Source organism: Pseudonaja textilis, chromosome 3 (genome assembly GCF_049901715.1).
Source record: "Pseudonaja textilis isolate UNSWEBS1 chromosome 3, rPseTex1.2, whole genome shotgun sequence".
NCBI lineage: Eukaryota > Metazoa > Chordata > Lepidosauria > Squamata > Elapidae > Pseudonaja > Pseudonaja textilis.
Genome location: NC_141992.1, coordinates 47,172,632 through 47,192,121, shown reverse-complemented (window position 1 = coordinate 47,192,121; position 19,490 = coordinate 47,172,632). Strand labels below are relative to the sequence as shown.

General features: G+C 38.1%; 1 protein-coding gene across 2 annotated transcripts in view; it reads right to left on the bottom strand.

The window, feature by feature from the left end:
* Positions 1–13,318, bottom strand: part of TFEB (transcription factor EB) — an 87,624-nt gene extending 74,306 nt beyond the window's left edge. The window contains exon 1 of one of the 2 annotated variants that reach the window (XM_026719948.2): positions 13,054–13,318. The gene's annotated coding sequence lies outside the window, so the exon portion shown is untranslated. The remainder of the gene's footprint in view (positions 1–13,053) is intronic. The other variant, XM_026719947.2, reaches the window with a different exon arrangement.
* Between the last annotated feature and the right edge of the window lie 6,172 nt (positions 13,319–19,490).

Here is a 19,490-nt window from a genome sequence, read left to right as displayed (position 1 = left end):
CGAGCAATCTAATATATTTCTTTTTCCTGAGTGTGATGAGAACAGGACCTTCCTTCTCGTCTGCGCAAAAACCTGGGGAGCGCCCGAGGACCACGTGACGGTGAGGGGCATTCCTCAATTTCAAGCTCAGCCTGTAAGAGCCGAGACTGGAGCTCCTCCCAACCTGGACGCTCTCGACAGCTCCATGAAAAGAAGCGTATCAGGTAAGAACCAACGCCCCTTTTACTATACAGATTCCTGAATTTTGTTTATATATTTGCTATGTTTACAACCATATGTAACCTGGTTATCAAATTATCCACTTTTTTGAATCACAACAAACAAGCTGGTTTCATATACTACCTGCTAAATCACACACACAAACCCCTAATCAAAATTAACACAAATGAAGCTTGGCATGTTGTGCAAATACATCTGCTGGGAATTTAGTTGACTTGGTTAAATATGCTATGTGTCCTTTTGAGAAAATTCTTCCACATTCTTAGCACCAATAGATGAACTACCATGAGATATGGTGTTGGTTACCAACTTGGCTTTCTTCAAAAAAAGAATAGGATAAATCCATAGAAGTCATGTGGATTAACGGCTGTTAGCCTGGCTGACAACATGATTGCATCTGAAGGCCATTTGTTGAGAGACTAATGGGCTTCTTTGTACAGTTGGTTGGCCACTTTGAGAATAGACTGCTGGACTAGATGGACAATTTCTGATCCAGCAGGGTATCACTTATGCCCTTCCTTCCTTCCCTTCCCCTTCCCTTCCCTTCCCTTCCTCTCCTTTGGAAGATTACAACGATTGGAAGATTAATTGCATGCAAAAAAGCAACATAAGAGCTACATGCTATGCATTTATGCATTACAGAGTTTAGTTATTTTGAATTATCATTATATTATGGATTAATATACTGTAGGTTAAGAGTGTAGTACAGATAGAGTAATGTATGGAATAATTTAAAAAGTCAAGGCCTAATAAATCTTCACTAGCTATTTGGATCTGCAAATAATCATGTTTCTTGTTTAATTTTTGCCAGACTCTATATCTCAGTTATGGGAGCTCACTAATTTGGTCTGGCCTTGATCCCTAAGTGGCAATATAATACTGTCTCATTGTGAACATGAAATATTCTGCATTTGTAAGGTAAACCACAACCTTAAACAGCAGAGTTCTGAGACTCATCTAGATGCAACCTCCTAAAAATGCAATGTGAATTATACTAAGGGGGGGGGGGGGAATCAGCGAGTTTGGTTGCACTTTCCTTGCCTACAAACTATACAAAGCCCAACCCAGTTGTGTCTGTGAAGTGAATAGCAATTCATGCTGCCAAGTAAAAAATACATGCAACAAAGATGGCCAAAGATAGGGGAAAGTTGTAGTCTTTTCAAAACATTACCACAGAACTGCTATACCACTTCAAACATCTTCCCTCTATTTCCTTTCCATTAATTTTAGCTCAAATTTCTCTCATTATCCCACCATTCTAAAATAGTTTATATTAAACTTTGTAAATCTGAGACTATTCACCTGGTTCACATATTCCAGCATCACTTAGCCAATGAAGTTATATATCTGATGTCATTATTATTATGACATCAGAAAAATGATGACATGATAATACTGAAAGAAGCTATAAATCTGAAATGAACAAATGGCTCTAGCAATTATTTTCTGGGAACTAGTTATTCCAGTGTTCTGGAAAGAAGCTCAAAGTTTCAACAATGTCTATGGAAATAACATACTTTCCATACATATTGGGCATTATATCAAATATGAATTATGCTTAAGTCCTAGCTTAGTATACAGAATCAAAGTTTGAGGCTCTGTCATCTGAAATCACATAATCATAGTGTTGAAACAAACTTTCAGGTATTCTAGTACTGCTTCTTGTCCACAGCAAATCTCAAGTAATGGAAGAGGCAGTTTCACAAACTGTTCAAATAGCCAAAAGATTCTTCCTTATTTTCAGTTTGGCAAAGCTTCCACTCATTGGTTCTAGTCCTATCCTTGAGCACTATGGAGAATAAATCCTCTTCCATGTCAACAGCTCTTCAAAAACGGAAGGCCACTATCATGTCATCCCTTTTTCTTCCTTTTTTTAAAGCTATATGTGCCCATTCCTTTAACTGTTCCTTGTTATCTTTGCTGCTATTTTCTGTACTCTTTCCACCTCTTCTTGAACTGTGAAAACTGGAACTGGATGAATTTGTGCAGCATAGAACTATTACATCTCAATATACCTCTATTGGTAAAGATTGCATTGCCTAGTTTTACACCTGCAGCATGTTACTGCTTAATCTGTGTTCAATCAGGACACTAAATCCTTATCATAAGTACTGCTGCTAAGCCAAATGTGCCATTTTCATGCATGTGCATCTGACTTTTCTTACCTTTACATTTTTCTCTACTGACCTGCATATTGTAGAATAGGGCCCAATGTTAAAGTCTATCAAGATTCTTTTGAATCTTGAGTCTATCTTCTGAAGTTGTACAGTCCCCCAAGTTTTGTGTTGCCTGCAAATTCTGTGAGTATCCTCCCATCCAAGTCATTTATGAAAATCTTAGAATATTGGGCCCAGGACAAAGCCTCAAAGAACTCCACCGCATAACCCCTTGTAAATATTAATGATCAAATGTTGGCTACAGATGTTCAACTAATTGTCCCATTTTACCCAGAAGGAGGTTATGCCCAGTTTTATCAAATGTCTTACCACTATATCCACAGAATTCCTTTGGACTACTAATTTACTCATTGTTCTCCCCAAAAACAGTAACATTCATCTGGCATGACCTATTTTTAACAATCCTGTGCTGGCTTTTATTAATCACCTTGTTCCTTTCTTAAATGCTTACAATTTCCAGACCAATGTCTTTCACTATTACACCAAACTCTCTCTCTATTAAAAAACATGGTGTGTGGGAAATTTTGTCATCACCTTCCTCTTTAAAACATAATACGCTTTTCATTTAAAATTGTATACCTCTACAATACAGGACCAGAGGAAAATGAGATGATATTTTCTCAATAGTGCAAACCCAAACCCCTCTTGAATTTCAATTCTACAGATTACCTCACATATAACAGATCCATAAGTTTTCCTTTTGCACACTAGCAAAAAGTGTGCAAATGATCTACTTTCCCATCTTTCACTCCATAACATGCCAACTGCCAAGTACTTGAATTTTGATCTCATGATTGCAAGGATGCTCTGACAATCGTAAGTGCAAAGACCAGTTGCAAGTTGCTTTTTTCAGTGCAGTCATAACTTCAAGCAATCACTAAATGAATGGTCATAAGTCAAGGACTATCCACTTCCCTTCCAGAATTTTGTTCAGATTAGAAACCAAGCATGCTATTGGCCAGAAAGATTTATCTCTTTTTCATCTTTTTATACACATACTATAGCTCAATACCTGTGCTTTGCTACAGATATGTGGCGAACTATGTGGTCGGGCTTAGCTTTTGGGGAGAAAAATAAGGGGAAAAAATTCTGCCTCTGCCTACCTGCATCCATCAGTATTCATCTGGCTAGCATCAGTGTGTAAGAGAGTTGAAGGCTGTTTGGAAAGTGAAACAGTATTTGCTGTGTGAGCAAGAAGGAGACAGCAAGGAACGTGGGCATGGCTTAGCTCAACTGTTCTGTACTAAAGCTGCTTGGGGCTGTGAAACTAAAACTGAAACTGAAACTCCTCTCCTCTGCTTGTGTTTTGCATTTGGAACAGATTTCTTTTCAGGTGGGGAGGGGGAGTAGAATTCCTTAGCATCAGAGCGTGTTAATAATAATACACAAAATATTAATGCTCTGAGGATTATTTTGAAAAATCCTTTCTTAGTGAGCACCTAGAAACCAAGAGCACACATGCCAAATTTCAAGTTTGTAGGCTTTACGGTTCTGGAGATTTTATGATGATGTGTGAGTGGTATTTGGCTTTTATATATATATATAGATTAGAATACTTCATTTGGCCAACAGTGACTAGACATGCAAGGAATTTGTCTTCAGTGCAGAAGCTCTCAGTGTGCATGCAAAGCAACAGAATAATGATGATTATAATTATAATAATAAGGGGAGTAAGAAGGATAAATAATAATGCTACAGCCATACTACTTGAGTAAATACCTACAGACAGTACTGCAAAAATAAGGTGTTTAGCAGAATGAGGGCCGGGGGGGACTGTCCTGTGTTTAATTGTTTTGGCCCACAAAGCCCTATAGCACTGTCCCAAAGGGGGAGTTTAAATAGTTTATGTCCAGGATGTGAGGAGTCTGCAGATAGCTTATCAGTCCTTCTTCAATGTACAGATCTTCTATGGAAGGAGGCTTTCCATAGACAATTTCATAAACAAGCCCTGTAGGATCTAAGAAAGTACATCCTTTTGCTAACTAAAACACCCTAAAATAACTTGTTCTAAGAGAAAGCATACGTCAAGATAAATATCTGGCAATAACTCCCTTGTTAACTTTCTGCAAACAACCTTTTGATAGTTTATCAATAAACCGATGGAAAATCTACTAAGAAACCTGAATCATAAGAAATCACTGCTAAAATACATACGCACAGAGGATATACATTTTGAACCATCCAAAGTCACTTTCGAAAAGAGCAGTGTCAAATTGCATAAAATAAATAAATACACACCTAATGTCAGTGGAACCTCACTACCATGTCCATTAACAATCCAAGGCTTTGCCTGAGAAAAAGCTTGTCTACCCAATTTAAAAGAGAGCTTAAAGTCAATTACTCCAAAACACAATGTCCATGTCTCGGTCAGCCGTTCACCCAGTAGGCTTTGTGCCAAATGCACTATACAGCTGCTAGGCAACTCTGGAAAACTCAGCTAATGCCATTAAAGCAACGAACAAAAATCATTAGGCTTCACCAAAGCCTGCTCAGCACTACAGATTTCTAAAGTTTGTACAAGCTGGGTGGCAAGAGAAGATTGCCATCCTAGTCCTTGACCAGATATTATATTTTAAAAGGATTCTGTAGAAAGAAATGCTGCCACAATATCAACATTACAGGATTACAACAATCCTGGACCGCGCCTTTTCCCGTCAAACAATATTGTGCATTAAATTGATTTGCTCCACTTGTGAAGACAGCGCTGTGATTTGTAAACCTGATTTATGACTTAATGAGTTGTGTAAATCTAGACAATGGAAGCTTGTTAAATAAATTTTCACATGGCATATAGGCCAGTTGGTTTGTATATAATTTGTACATCTTTTGATTGAATGATGTCACAAAGTTCAAAAGGGAGACCACAAGCACGTAAGAGTCAAAAGTCTGAAGGAAATTGGTAGCTGTCAAGTACTAAAATAATTATCAACACTTGGTAATTATGTTGATGACAGAGGAATGATGACAAAAGGAAGAATTGTAAAAAAAATTCTCACTGAAATTGTCCCATGTTCCACACTTCAGTACTAATTTATATTACAACTAATTGTTATAAATTGGATTTTTTAAAAGAACGTTTTAGTGAATGAAGCCAGGAATATTATTCACACATAAAGACTAATTATTCTGGCTTCTGGGAAGGTAATCCCAGTTTATTTATCCTCTTTATTTCCAAAAAACAACATCATTTATTTAACAAATCTACACTGCAGAATGAAACCAGTCTGGTTTTTAAGTATCACATAATATATTAAGATATAACTATGGACGCATGGAAAGAAAGGGAAAAATGAAATTACATTTGCACCCTCCTACAGCTTCCTGCAGATAAGAATTCCTGGATTTGGGCCATCCAGTGTCACTCGGAAAGTATCTCAATATCCATATATTGAAAGTGGAAGGGAAATATTTGCACGTACCAGGAACACATATAAGTTTTTTTTTTAAAGCAACATTTACAGTGAAACAATGGAAACAGTCTCACAAAATAGAAAGGATATTCTGCAATGATTGGTGAGTTTTATGGAACTATGAATTTAATGGAATGAAAGATACAAGTGAGAAGTGAGCCTGCAGCAAAATATCCCAGTATGGATTCTTGATACTTTGTGATCTTCTTTCTCTTCAGTCTACAATCCCCTGATATTACCACATCAATTATCTACATGTTATTCTTTTCAACTACAGTTAAATCTGATAGGTTATGGGTGTTATTTATCAGTTGGTATTTGGAAATCACACAATTTATTATTTATTGTTTTGATGTTTTACTATCTTTTAATGTTTGTAAGCACCTCTAGCAGAGATGGATGGCATACCAAACAAACAAACCTGCTCATTTTCAACCCTACTTCACACCAATTTTTCATTATTGACACATAATTTTTACAGATGTTCCAGTGAATCATTTTGGTGACTGTGTTATGTCGTTGTTTATAATCAGTTTGTGCAATCTTCTTCCACAAGCTGAGTGTATGATCTACTGTTTCTTCTGCCTCTTTGTACAATCTGTATTTTGAATCACTTGGTGATTTTTTTCAATTCTGCCCTTGATTGTATTCGTTTTGAGTAGCCAAACATAGAGCCTTCAGTTTCTTTTTTAATGTTCCAGTTGTATGCCAAATTTTATTGTTATATCTTTATCCACTTTTCCCTCAATCTTTCATAGAAATTGACTGCATAATGTTTTCCTTACCAGAAGGAATTTATTATCACTATTATTATTCCTTCTAGATTGTCTACTAGTCTGACAAGAGTATTCTGGCTCTGTTCTTTTCTCCTCCTTTGGTTTTGCAGTCAGTGACAAGAGAGCTCAACCCCAAAGGCCCTGATCCATTAGGTACTAGAATGCTTAACCCTCCTTTTTAACATCTGCATGAGATCACTGGGTGAGGTCATCTGTCAACTGGGGTCAAGTAGCATCAGTACTGTGATGATAGCTAGCTACGGTATACATTTCAATCATAAATTGACCAAGTAATGCTGTCAAAGTCTTGTCCCAATGCCTAGAGACTGTTGAAGTGTGGATGGGAGGGAGCGGGAGGGGAACAGGCTCAGGCTCAACCTTAGCAAGATTGTCACTGTGCTGGGACACTTGGATCTGGAGCCCTTGACCTTTAGTATTGGAATGAGACTAAGCTTCTCCACTTGGAAATGGTGCATAATCTGGGGGTCCTCCTGAACTTTCAGCTCCTGCTCAAAAAATAATGGAAATTGGAGCCAGGACAGGCTTTGCACAAATTCATCTTGTGTACCATTTGACCCCATTCCTGGGGTCACTCATGGTCACTTATACTTTGATCACCTTGTGCATGGACTTTACAACATAGTCTACATGGTACTGCCCTGAAGACTACTCAGAGTCTGCAACTGGTTCAGAATGCCACAGGAGAGGCAGTAAGGGATATTCCATTTTATATCTGTTTTGTTATGATATCTCCCCTCTGGAACAATATCCCCCCCAAAGGTCTGAATGGTCCCCATCGTGTGTCATTTTGATATGCCCTTAAGAACTGGCTCTTTTCCCAGACATTGGACTAGGATGGTGGTGGGGAGGTTCAAGGATATGATTGTGTTAAAAGAACGTGGGGTTTTCCCCTCTGGGCTGATCGTTTTTTTGCTGATTGGGTTATTATCTTTCCTGTTTTTATTCTTGCAGACTACACTAAATTGTTTGGAGTCGAGAGGCCTCGTAAATGTATTTTAAAATAACACAAAGTCTAATAAACACATAAAATCAGCCAAATATTTTCTTCCAAAATATTCAATTCTTTCCCATTTCCCTCTCTCCTAGCAGACAGTCAGTATTCCTTGTCCATGGGCAAAGTTCACTTCTCATTGGGCTGGCTTGCCCCACAACAGCATTTATTGCTCAAATATTTCTATTTTTACTTCTTAAGAGCATCTGCTTCTGAAAATATGCCAATGTTTTTCTCTAGTCAGGGGGTGCTATTTTGGTTATATAAAAAGCAAGGCTCACCTCCAAATTCTGAAAATAGAATGTAATATTAAATGCAATATAAGTGCACCTTTACAATAATTTCTTTTAAAACTATTTTAGTTGTAAATCTATGGCAAAAAATGTTAACCAATATAAAAAACTCAGCCACCAAAGAAAGAGGGATTCATAAGACATAATAGAAGGCACAGAATGAGTCAAAGTTCTAGCATGTGATGACAACAGTATGCTGTATTTGAATAATCCTTGAGTAAAATTATATTGGTAGCAAAGTGAATACTTCTGGGATGGATAATATACCCCTGAGCTTATTGCATTAGAGCTTTAACACAAGTAATAGCAAGTTTTATTTTGGGAGATCAAATTAACTCTGCCAATTACCTATCATTTAGTGAGTCAACATTTAAAGTCATCTCCTCTTGTTCCCCTTGTAATAATTTGACACTTCTCCTTTGATACCAGATAGCATGAATAGTTGTCTTAGTCACATAATTTGTGACTAATTAATCATTTAACTTTTTATATATATAAATAAATATACATTAAGTCACTCAACAAGAAAGAATATCAAGTTTGTTCAGTAATATATATATATATATATATATTGAAAGCTCTATACATCTCTATATATTTAATTACAAGCTCTGAAATAACACCAAATAAAGAATAATAAATATATTCATGCATCCATTCAAAATTCCACTCAGCTGTCTCATTTTATTTCAGAATTAAGATACCTTAATTCTAAACATTTTTTTCAATACTATGATTAAATCACACTGTGTCCTCAACTACAGATTGTTGAACAATTCAACATTTTGTTGGTCATACCACAATTTATATATAATAAGAGAGCCACTGTGGTGTAGTGAATAAAGTGCTGGACTAGGAGAAGAGATCCACACTCTATCTCACCAATGGAAATTCATTGGGTTACTTTGAGCCAATCGATTTCTCCAGCCCAGCCTTTTATTGCTGTGGGAATAATAATGGAGGATGATCCCTATATAAGCTAGCTTGAACTCATAAAAGAAATATGAGATTTAAATCTAACAAAGAAATACATGACAAATCAGGCTTTTCAAACCTCTGCAAATGGTCCATACACAAGTTTAACCAAAATTCCATCCCCTAAAAACTCCAAACCCACTTTTTTCCCCAAATATTTGAAGATGTCTATCAAATTCCCTCTCAAAGCTAAAATCTTCCATTCTTTCAATGTCTCTTCATGAGGTTTGGTTTCTGATCTTTTGATCATTCTTATTGCTTGTTTCTTAACTTGTTCCAATCTGATTTTTTTAAAAAAATATGTAGTCCAGAGATGCACAGAATATAATGATGGGATCTCTCCAAAGTAAAATAAATTCATGGGATTGTGTTCTGTAATTTGGAGACTATACTTCCCCCGATGCAACCTAAAATTTCATTTGTCCCTTCCATAATCATATTATATTGCTGGCTTATATTCAGTCTGCAAATAAATTATTCCAGGATTTTCCCCAAAAGTACTACTGTATTATCAAGAAAGATACCTGCACTCTATTCTGGTAAACTTGATTTGTTTCCTAAGTGAAAAAAAATTGAGTTTCTCTCTGTTACATTTAATTCTATTTTCTAGCTAATAAAGGTTTATTTCTCACTGTTTAGCTGTTGAGTCTTTCTCTCAATGTTGTGCCATATGCAAAACTGACAGCTCCCTCCAGTTTGATGAGCAAGCAAGAACTGATGATGAGGTATCTATCTACTTGTTACACCATATCAGTTCATGCTTCACTTGAATACACTTCCTAGCTACCTATGGGGATTTAAGTAGCACTTAAATGCAAAGGTGTGCTCACTCTAGCATTATTTCATGCTATATGCTTCCAAAGGTCACAAAGAAAAGGTCACATTTTTTTTCACCATTTAATCTAGATACTGTGAGTAAGAAGAAAAATAAGTCATCTTTTAGTTTTAAACCATGCAGCTTCTTCTGTCATGTGGAAAAATAACAGGAACATCAGATGGATTTCTTTTTGCAACAATTGGGCAGTGTTAGCTTCATGACAAGCTACAATTCGTTTAAACAGAGTTTACTAAATAAACACAATGTTAAATCATGGTTAATTATTGACTGCTTTTTGCTTAATACATTGAACAAAAAATTTAAAAATACAACAGCCATGCTCAGACATGGCAATTCCACCTATCTAAGATCAGATTTATACATCACACTAAGCTTCACTAAGAAATGGGATTTTCCAAAGCCTGTTCACTTTAGCAAGTTTTTCATCATATTCCATAATGGCAGCCACTATGATAGGTTCAGTAAACCATAGTTAAAGAATGACTTAATTAAATATGTGGTCCAAATTTAAAATCATTGAATTTGCATGTTCCTGCCAAGTATTTTCTAACACTACTGAATGTAAACTTTACTTTTCAAAATTAGTTTTATAACTTTCAAAAAAATGCCTTTGAAAAAGACTTCATCCTTGGCGAAGCATTTATCACTTCTAATATATACACAGAGAAGCCAATACTAAAAAAATTCTCAGAACACAATGGCTAAAACAGGCTGCAGCTCTTAAGAGAGCTTGTAATCATTCTCTGCTTGTAAAAGATGAGAAATATATCTAGCAAGAATAGGAACTGGATATATGTACCCCCAGTTCCAAAAATCTATGCTATCCAGACTGAAAAAAGATAGTTTCCTAGACATAAGCTTTGCCAGCTACTCTGAAAAGTCTACAAGGAAAAACTCCCAAGAAGTTTTATCGTCTGAATGAAGATGCCTGAACAGGGGACAGATCAAAACAATTAAATCCCAGCTTTGCAGAGGTTTTACACCCAAACTAGTCAATGACGGCCATAAGGATTACTCAACTCTCCCACTTCTGAGTCATACTTCTTACAACAGTACAGAAACCAGACCCATTATGTTTCCTGTTGCATGTGTTGAGTGAGATTATAATTTGAGATTAGCCTATACTAGGCATAAAATCCCACCTATTCCTCAGCAGGTGATTTTATGGCCACCAAGAGGTTGTATATGCTGTATATATCCTGGTACCAAGCCCTAGGAATCCTCAAGACTCTGTGTTTTGTTTTAATTCTTCTCCAAAGGACAGGTTACTTGCATCTGCTTATCCAGTACTGTGTGACCTGCATATATAGCATCTGTAAACAGAAAAGGAAAGCAATAGACTCAAGAAAAATCAGGCAGAGACCTGTCTTTCCAGCCCCCATACGGGTGGTGGAAGTGGCCATGCATGAAGTTAAACAAATATGGTAGAGGAAATTAAAAGCACAATGAACAGTAGTAAGATGCGTGCCCTGAGCTACCATCTGTTCAGGGTCTCACCCCCCCCCCTTATGTTCATTAAGAAAAAATGTACAAGGTCAAAGCAATAGGTATTAATAAAATATTCTGAGTACAGTGCTTCTCAGAAATCTAAGGATTACGCAGAGCATTAAAGCATTGCTGCAATAATAAATTACAGCTTGTATTTAGCACCAAAGCTATAAACACATTCACACCTTCTTTAAATTTACTGTCATTGGAAAGTTCATGGAAACACTTTTAATAAATGTATCATATCAGAGCGGCATAAATACAGTAAACCAGTGTTTTAAGATGCTGCAGTTTTTGTTTGTTTGTGTGTTTGTTTTTTGCTACCAATGATGATGATGATCATATCTTGTTTGCTATTCCACGTGTGCTATTCCTAGATCTAACCTTTGACCTGCCAGGATATTTTTGATACAAGTTCTGATAGAAGTTTGCCACCCAGTCATGTTTTTTTTCTGCCTTGTACAAACTTGTAAACTCCCTTGTAAAACAAAACCTCCAAGCAGCTACATTTCCAGTACAACCACCATTGCTAAAATAAATAAATAAAAAAGTACTAAAGCAGGAGCCTAAAAGAGAAACCGTCGCCTTCCTTCCTACCCTAGCAAAGGCTTATATTCTGTTTAATCATCGGCAGGTTTGGGGAGCAGGGCACATGGTAGAGGTTCCCCAGCACGAGGCATTCCACCTAAAGCAGCGCTAACTACCGAAGAGCGCCGGAGGCAGGCCGGGCGCTGCATGACGCGGCCGGCATTTATTTTTTCCCCACACCTCTTAACATCAAAAGCACGTGGGAATTCCCCGAGACTTTGTCCGAAGAATAATCAAACGTCAAATTAAAGCTAACGAGGAGCTTTCAGCACCTCTCTCATCGGAAACTTCCGTTTCACAAGCAGAAGGACATAAAGTCGTCTCTTCGGGATTCGCCTGGAAGGCAGCGCGAACGGGACAAACGAAGCCCGGGAGGCGAAGTGAGGCAGGAATATTGCCGGCTTAGACCAAGAGCAAAACTACCAGAAGTTCGGGAGCCCCCGCTGAAAGGCAACCCCCCCCTCCCTTTTTGAAGTAACAGTTATGCAAAGCTTCCCTGGATCCCCGTAATCTCCTGGCGGCGCTGCAGAGAAAGAAGGCGAGGCGGGCCAGCCCCACCTCCAAGCCCCGCTTCCTCCTTTCTCCAATTTGAGCGCACCCCCCCACCCCCGCCCCGCTCTTCCTCCGCCTCCTCCGCCTGGCAGCGGGCGAAGTCAGCAGCTCTCGGCTTTTCCTCCTCCTCAATTGCTCCGCGGCTCTGCCACCGGCTCGGAAGTGCCATGGGAGGGGGAGGGGGGGAGAGGTTCAAGAAACTTTCTTCCCCGGGTTTCTTTCCCACCTCCCCACCCACCCCGTTGTCACGCGTGACCCCAAGCGCTCAGAGGTAGGACTCCAAACTCGGGATCTACCGGCCCTCCCTGAAGTTGCTCGGGGACCGCTCACCGGAGACGAAGCAGGAGGACGCCCCGCCGGCGCCTCCGCCGAGCCTGAGCCTTTCCGCTTCGTCCGCTCGCCGCTTCCCCGGATTCTCGCGACCCGCTTGGAGTTATGCGCGCCCCCCCACACCCCCACCACTACGCGGCATCTCCTTTCCCTTCGCCCTCTCTTGCACCTGCTGGCTTGGGAATCCCGAATGTCTTTCGGGTCAAACCAGGCGTCGGACCCACCGTTGCCACCCCAATCAGCGGATGGGCGGGGGTGGGGGGGGGGAGGAGAGCGGCGGCAAGGGTTACTGTTACTTTTTGCCGGCCCCGGTTAACCCCGGCCGAAAGGCACTGCAAAGCGTTCAGTCTTTCTGCCTGGCCCGTCTGAAATGTTTCCCACCCTCCCTTACTCACCCTGCCGTGAAGGTCAGGAAACCGCTGTATTCTCTTAAGGGAGAAACGTATTATAACCCCGCCGCTACTGCCAAGCCGCTTCGCCAACTCACTGAAGTTTTGGTCTCGTCTGCTGGTCGGCTCCTCTTGGGCGCTCTTCTTGGCAGCCTGTTGCAGAAGTTTCCTTCTACAACTTTCGCCGCCGTCCCAGGACCCCTAATAGTCAGCTCTCTGTCCCCCTCATTTACTGTCACCTTCTCGTTCCTCAACTTCCTAGGCATACCCAAAAGAGGGCAGCACTCAACCATTTCTGGCCCCGCCCCTCTTGCGTGGATCGCTGGGAACTGTAGTTCAGGGAGTTCCCGCCTTAAATTTGCGCTGTTCCCCGCAAATTGAGAGCCTTTGGGGTTCTTTATTATTATTATTATTATTATTATTCGCCTATTCCGTTTTCTTAAGCATCTTCCAGAATTTCCAGCATGTCTGCTATTGGTTCTTTTCCGCATATAATGTAGCACTTTTAACAATAGCATCTTGTTCGAGTTTACAAACAATGACATTAAATCGTTCCAACACTAGGCTAAAATGTTGTTATTCCTTCACCCTCTTAAAATACATAATATAATTATTTAATAGGAATAACTCGCATTCTTAAAATAAGAGGGAAGATTCTGTGATTGTTTAAAAATACAATTCTCTGGTCTCGAGTTGACTGATCACTGAGTTAATGGGGCGGGGAGGCATGGCTGGGAAGCAAGGAAAAGTGTTATATCAAGCTTAAAGGGGACTTCAGATTTAGGCATTTGCTTTTAGTTGAGAAGGAAAGTCAAGTTACTTAGGTTTTTTTTAAATTAAATTTATTTGCTGCCCATCTTACATAAATGAGCTCACATTTAATTTTGAAATAAATAAAAATACTGAAATTGCAATCACCTGCTTTTTCTTGAAGTAAGTTTTTGTCTAATAAAACGTTATTCAATTTTCCAACAATTTAAAAAACCATTAAAAATACACAATTTTATCAACATTGAAGACATCATTTACTTAGGTTTAATATGTTACATTTACATTATTTTTTATTGTGGGCATGAGTTTGAAAACAATCGATCTTTGGAGGGTGGAGGGAGAACATGAGCTACTGAAAGAAAGTTGATATTCTGAATATTAATACATAAAATGACCAAATGTAAGAATATCTATACATATAAATTGAAACTACAGTTAATAAAAGATTATTAATTTAATAACACAATCCTGTACTTGTATGCTCAGAGGAATCCCCATTGATTTCAGCTTGATTACTTCCAACAAAATTGACATAAAGTTCTTAAGGGTTGGATAAATTCAAGAAAGAGACAATTCTGAACAAGTAAGGGAAGATTGTTTCATGATTTGCCTTTTATTAGCTTTGAGCAAAGCAAAACAAAAATATGATCTGGCTGTCTTAACCCATGGATGTTAGGCATTAGAGTTATGCTGTAGCATGCAAAAGTTACTATCGAGACTGTAGACTGTAGAAATCTCTAGTCCAGGAGTGTCAAACTCACGTCTTCACGGAGGTGTCATGTGACATATCTGGACTTTTTTGTCCTTCACTAAAACGGGTGAAGGCGTGGCCAGCGCGTGACAGTCTTGCTCTATTCTTTATGGGTTGGTCCTTTATTTAATCTGAGGAACCTGGTGAAATCAATGGGCTATTAATTATGACAAGCCTTTTATATAATGCACTCTGCTCTGCTCACAGGGGAAGTTTGGTTAGTTACTTGTATACTATAACAGGAAAACAATACATTGCTCATTAAATCAGTTGCTTTGATATTTTCCACCGAAAGAGTTCATAGGGCCTGATGTAGTGCTTCTGAATAAAGAGTCTCTGATACTTATCAACATCTGTTGATAGTGACATGTTGTATACTTGAATTCACATAAATAATATTGAATCTGCAGGTGACTCATGAATGTCTTGTAAATCAGTTGCATCTTTCCCTAAAGCACTTGAATCATCCTTCCTTTAATCCCAAGGATTGGGATTTAACATGTCTAGGTATAGATGGGTGGTCACAAAGAGACCTCGTTGTGAATCATGAGCCCCTTCCTCTAAGTATCTGATGATCTTTCTGTGAGCCCCTTCCACATGCAAAGGGCAGAGCCAAATCAGATTTGCAAAACCCCTTCAGTCCCATGTTGTTGTGAGGCTTCCAGGGAATTTAGGAAACTGAGCCGCTTAACTACTGGTTCACCTCTTGCTCCAACAAAAAACACAACAATGGCAATTCCTTTGAAGGTGTTTTGTTAAAGTTGCCAGGATTTCCCCCTTTGTGCTAAATGGAAAGATCACATGGTGCCTTGATGCTATCTGAATCATCCTTAAAGTTTGTGTGTGTGGGGGGGGTACCTTTATCATTACCCTTTGCCATTACCAATTAGTTTCTATTAACAATAAATATTGCAAGGAGAATGAGGAGGAATAATTGAGGCTGGGGTGTGGCCAAAAATATGGGAAGATAGAATTCAGCAAAAGAGGCTCATCCAGTGTGTGAAGATACTCCAGAGAATAAGGAGGAGGAGGCTGGGGGCTATGTAGAAGTGTCTTTGCCTTAAGACAGACCTATAGATCTAGAAGAAAACATGGGTGGTTTATTCACTGTAAATCCATAACACCTTCCATTAACTACATGGGTGATCTTGCTTTAATCTAACTATTAAGATTTACCCATGCAAGTCTAAAGCACTAAGCCAGTGTTTATGGTATGAAATCAGAAGACTGTATCTATAAACCAGTGTTTCCCATATGAAATAAGTCTCTGCCACTTAAACTTAAGTATAAATAATCTCCTTTCAACAAATGTTACTCTTAAAAGGAAACAATAGCAAGAAGCCCTAGACCAAGCAAATAAAATTATATCTTTTAGCACTTCCTGATTACCAGCTTCTCTATCTGATTATTCCCCCCTCTCTTTTATGTATCAGGCAGAGAAAACAGAGCTGATGCTCTTTCCCAGGAACAGATGTTTCCCAGCATTATTTCCCCCTCTCCCCGATGTGGCAAATGCTGTTCATTTCTCCCCAGTATTTGAAGGCTCCAGTCCCAGACACTTCAGAATAATTTTTCTTCCTGGGTTCATGTATTACAGCTTGGGTAAACTAATACATGACATATTCGGGGAAATTCAGAGGCATAGTAATCTTACGTTCTTTTCATTTCAATATTCCAACTATCAGTTGCTCTGCATCAAGCCCAAGGTTATATGGTATACAACAGTAAAATGAGGTTTCTAACAATAATTTAAGTTGCAGCAGATAAGCAGTTATTTTTAAAATCAACATTAAATGCGCCCATCTAACAATTGGACAGCAAAATTAAAAATAAATGTTTTAAATATTATTCTGTGTCTTTTTAACAAATGTACTGATATTTTTCTTCAATGGACATTTCACACTGAGAGATTTGTACCCTTTTTATAGGATCATCCACCTGTTTTGAAATGATATAAAGTCTTTCTTCATTATTGTATTTCATATAACAATGGTTGGTGACCTTAGAAGATATTTTAAGTTGCTAGTGAGAAAATGCTAATGAGATAGAACTTCCTATATCATATGAGTTTGCCCTATAAGAAAAGGGAAGTATATTTTTCACTTCACTAAAGTTTTTAATCTACAGATTCGTAGTTATATATTCAATCCAAAATATACTGATTGACCAATTACAATTTAATTGAAAAGATGTGTTCATCCATATAGCAGGTTGGTATATAACTCCCACCCATAAGGCCTCAGTAAAGTAACAGAATAAACAAGCTGATGATGTCTGAAAAGGAAGATCTCAATTAAGTAGTCGGTTGAGTGTATGAAAATATATTTCAGTACTGTGGCTGTTCTAATAGGTTCCCTGTATTTTAGGTGTTAAAATAGTTTTGGACACCGTTTACAAAAACATATCTCAATGAAACAAAAGGTTAATGAATAGGTGTGGTAATGTTGTCTCTAATAAAATGTCTAAGGTACATAAAGGTACCAAGGTGCCAATTACTGAAGCACAGGAGAAATTGACCATGCCTGCTGTACTTTGCAGGCATTGTTTAACAACACTCAGAAATATACAAGGGAGGTGTCAGGCTCAAACTGGAAACCAGACTGGAACAACTTAAAAAGGCTAATAAGAAAATCAAAGTGCTAAGAATAAGTAATATCAATTAAAGAATGCAGGAAAAATTACCAAAATAATGTAATCAATTGCAAATATTCTAGAAGTAGGCCTCTTTATTAAAAAAAAAAAACTTTCTACTTCTGTTTCTGTTCTTTTAGATTATGTGGCACCTCTTTTGAACAAGCTATGGGATAGGGAAGCAATAGCAATAACATTTAGTCTTATATACCACTTATATATGCAGTACAATGCAGTGATGCAATGTACAGATCTGTGATCTGTACATTGGAGAAACAAAACAATCACAAACACATAGCACAACATAGGAGAACAAACTCATCAGGACTAGATTCAGTAGTCCACCTGCATTTGAAAGACAAAAGGGCATTCTTCTGAAGACAGCAAAGCCCACATTCTGGACAGAGAGGACGGCTGGATTGAAAGGGGTCAAAGAGACCATCTACATTAAGATTGAATAGCTCTCTCTCAACAGGGGAAGAGGAATATGATACCATCTATCTCCTGTTTCCAATTCAGTCCTTTCAGCAATTCCAAGAAGGGTCTACGACAACTCACCACAGCCAACTTGCTGCAGCAATTCACCTTGGGACAACTTGCCATGGGCAATTCATCACAGAACAATTTGCCATGGGACAAGAGTTACAGTAGTAATATCAAAGAAATACTCTGACAGAATAATTAAAGAAAGGATGCCAAAGGAGGGACAAAACAAAATGTGAATGACAAAAATTAAAATAGCTTTAAAATTATTTTAAATAAGTAAATGGAATTGTGGGATTGTCTAGCAGCAAGCTATCCCACAGTGAGTTGACCATGGCAAGTTGGCCGAGGTAAGTTGTCCCATTCCGCCCAAGAAAGTTCCACACCCATTTGCACTATTCAGATGATCCTGAGGACAGAGAGAAACCTTCAAGTGGCCTCAACAATCTCAGAAGGAGTGCTAATGGCCAGATGATTACAAGGAGTACAAATATTTCCATCCTCTACCATTCAGTCAAAACTGAAGAAGCTTCTTGGATGAAAAGCAAAATGTCTTCAAGGAAAAACAAACTCCAAAAAAAACACCTTTGGGACAAGGAAGAAAAGGTTCATATTTGAAATACATGCAAACTTCTGATCCAATAAATGGGTCAAAATCCATTAGGTGGCAGCACTGCAAAGCATGTTTCTCCTGGTAAAAACTTTTATTACCAAAATGCTTTATCTCAATTATGACATTTTGCAGTTAGTAGGTATTGTTTTCCATTTTCATTTCTCCCCTATTTTGAGCCAGCTTTTCTCAATTTTTTCTTATACCAAAAGCAATTGAGAAAAAGATGAATTTCACTCTGGACAAAAAGCAATATAATGTGGAAAGAAACCCCAAATATATACATTGTAAATGAACGAATATTAAAACACCAGTTTGGCATGTTATAATTTATTTCTTTGTAGCAATGGATCTTAAGTGAACAAACTTTATGTAAAAGGACTAAGAGTGGATGTCAGTTGAGAAGCATACAATTTCAAATTTAATTTGAAACATTTTGTTGGAATCCAAAAATCAGCTCCATTAATCCAGAAAGAAAATTAGAACACATTTAGGCTGATGGTGCCAAACCAACCCTGTTGTTTCTCATGTCAAAAATAGAATAATATTCTTTAAGGAAAACATCACCCAGGATCCAAAGAGGCTGCCCAGTTGAGGAAGGCACATATGTTGACTCAATTGCAAGGTAACAGTTGCCATTGTTCTGTAAAAGAAACAAATTGATTCAGGTTGTATCCTTATCACAGAAAAGAAGGAACATCAATCATATTTTATTGGAATCTGGATTTGGATTATTATTAAATTACATGACATAAAACATTGTTTAACTCTCCACATTATTATGCAATTGCGTAGGAGTATAATCTTTGCTTGCAATGACATGGTAAAAAATCCATGTTGATTTTGACCCATGTTGCAGCTGATTCTTCAAGAAAAGCCATCGGTGTCATTTGCAAGTATTCTGATTGAATTATAGAAGGAGGATTACATATCTGATAGCTTCAAATTAAGGGATATATTTTTGTTATAAATAAAGTAGCATCAGCATAATGCTATTTCTATGTGGCATTATTATTGAGGTATGGAACATCAATTCATCTTAAAATGAAGTGGATTCCTATGCACGGAGAATTTAGAAACGCATACTTACATTGGCAACATAAGCAGAAGGAGGAAGTGGCAACTGGGAACCATTAATGAAAAAGATAATGGTAGGCATATTCTGGATATTGTTGCAGTCCACCGTATACTGTGAAA